This window comes from Balaenoptera musculus, unplaced genomic scaffold, assembly GCF_009873245.2.
Source record: "Balaenoptera musculus isolate JJ_BM4_2016_0621 unplaced genomic scaffold, mBalMus1.pri.v3 scaffold_82_arrow_ctg1, whole genome shotgun sequence".
Lineage (NCBI taxonomy): Eukaryota > Metazoa > Chordata > Mammalia > Artiodactyla > Balaenopteridae > Balaenoptera > Balaenoptera musculus.
In genome coordinates this window covers 2,577-4,347 of record NW_023503260.1, presented here as the reverse complement: position 1 = coordinate 4,347, position 1,771 = coordinate 2,577, and the positions used below count along the sequence as shown (strand labels likewise).

The window sequence follows — 1,771 nt, the reverse complement described above, 5'->3', positions numbered from 1 at the left end:
ATCATCACACAAAAGAATTGCATTTTATTCAGGAAGTGGCGGATAAGTAACAATGGTCCAGCTGGTAGAAACCCCTGCCCAAGTGACAAACAGACACAGAAGACAGTGAGAGGATCCTCAACTGGCGAGCAGGAGGAAAGCTTCTGCTCTTCCTTCTGAAGCTCTGTGATGCTTTCTCGGGTACGTCTCAGAGGGAAGCGGTATAACGCAGCCTCAGATAGGAAACCTCTGACGGACAGGAATCACCGCACGCATACTGCAGGCTGAAGGGTGGAGAAGCTTCTTCTGTATCCATGATAGGCTTTAAAGAGAAGATGAAGGTGGAGCTGTGGACCTCGGTGAGCCAATTGTCCTTATCCTTTCCTGATCCATATAAACGCTGAAGCTGTTACTTGTTCTTGGGTGGGCACTTCTGCTGGCATTGTTGGGGAGGTGGCACAGGAGGGCATTTCTGCTGGCACTGCTGAGGTGGGCATGGCTCAGGGCACTTTATACGTGGGCAAGGTTCTGGACACTTGGGAGGTGAGCAAGGATCAGGGCACTTAGGTGGGCACACTGGAGGTGGCTGGCAAGGCTGCTTGCACTGCTGCTGTTCAGAAGACATCTTTCTGGAGTCTTAATATCTGAAAGAAAGTATATGACCGTGTTCACAAGAAGGAATTCTTACAGAGAGGAGCGGAAAAGCTTGTGTAATAACAACAGATACTATCTCGGCAATCTCTAAGCATGGGCTTTAATATCTTTAATACCTTTTAATGAATTTCTGACTTCTCTCTCGCTCTTTAGCAAATCGATACATCACCCCAGAGAAAAACTTTTCCTTTCTCACACAACTTTTCCAAAGAAAATATCTTTATTTGAAAGAAACAAGCAGGTGTTTTTACTTTTATTTCTTTTTTTTTTTTTTATGAAAACAACATCTTCAAAAAAGGCCAACACAAGTTCTAAAATCCTGGGCAAGCTCACAAGCAATTGCTATCATCATCTTCTCTCATGAGGTACCAACAGAATGACATATACAGAGCAAAGGGCAATCAGGAAGAATGTAAGGACCTCACACCTTCTAAGATAAATGCCTCTAACATCACAGCAGAGGGACACCACAAAGGCATAGGAAAGGGAAAATACTTTATTCTTTATCTTTCATGTCAAAATTTCCTATTAATTTCTTCTTCAATACAAGAATTCAAACAAGGTATGAGAAATCTAATAAATACAATATAGCTTTGGACCCAAATTGCAAGTTCCCATCCAATAAGTAGCATTAAACCCATGATGGTAACTTTGGACCCATCAAATTTGCTGTCTCCAGGATAAATGCTACATTCAGAAGCTGAAGAACAAATTTGAACTAAAGAATCCTACTCACCACGTTCTCCAAATTCAATTGGGACTACAGTACCAGGAGGATGGCTGTGATGCAGCAGAGGACCTATTCATTGGGGCTTGCTGTCCCACCTAGGAGGAAGGGGAGCTGCCAAAACTGGCCTGGTCCAATCATTTCCCAACCAAAATGCAAATCCATCCATAACTGGCTTGGCAAGCACTCTGAAAACAAGAAATGTCCTGCTCCAGGATCTCCTCAATGGATTACGTTCTCATGACTCACAGAGTCCCTGCCTTAGCTCTCCGTTTCCGTGGTTTATGGCAGTGGGGGGATTTGGGAGGTTCTCTAACGTGTAATCAAAATTCCCCTTTCTTGATTGGGGAAGACGACCCTTTTCTATCTTTCACCTTCCTTGACTTCTAAAACTGCCTTCCTAGTTGCACT

At 43.6% G+C, this 1,771-nt stretch overlaps 1 long non-coding RNA gene across 1 annotated transcript; it reads right to left on the bottom strand.

The window, feature by feature from the left end:
• Positions 1 to 520: 520 nt before the first annotated feature.
• Positions 521 to 1,481, bottom strand: LOC118889517. The gene is made up of 2 exons (XR_005018556.1): positions 1,370 to 1,481; positions 521 to 623 (listed from the first exon to the last, which is right to left on the bottom strand). It is a non-coding gene; the product is annotated as an uncharacterized LOC118889517 (long non-coding RNA).
• Positions 1,482 to 1,771: the final 290 nt, after the last annotated feature.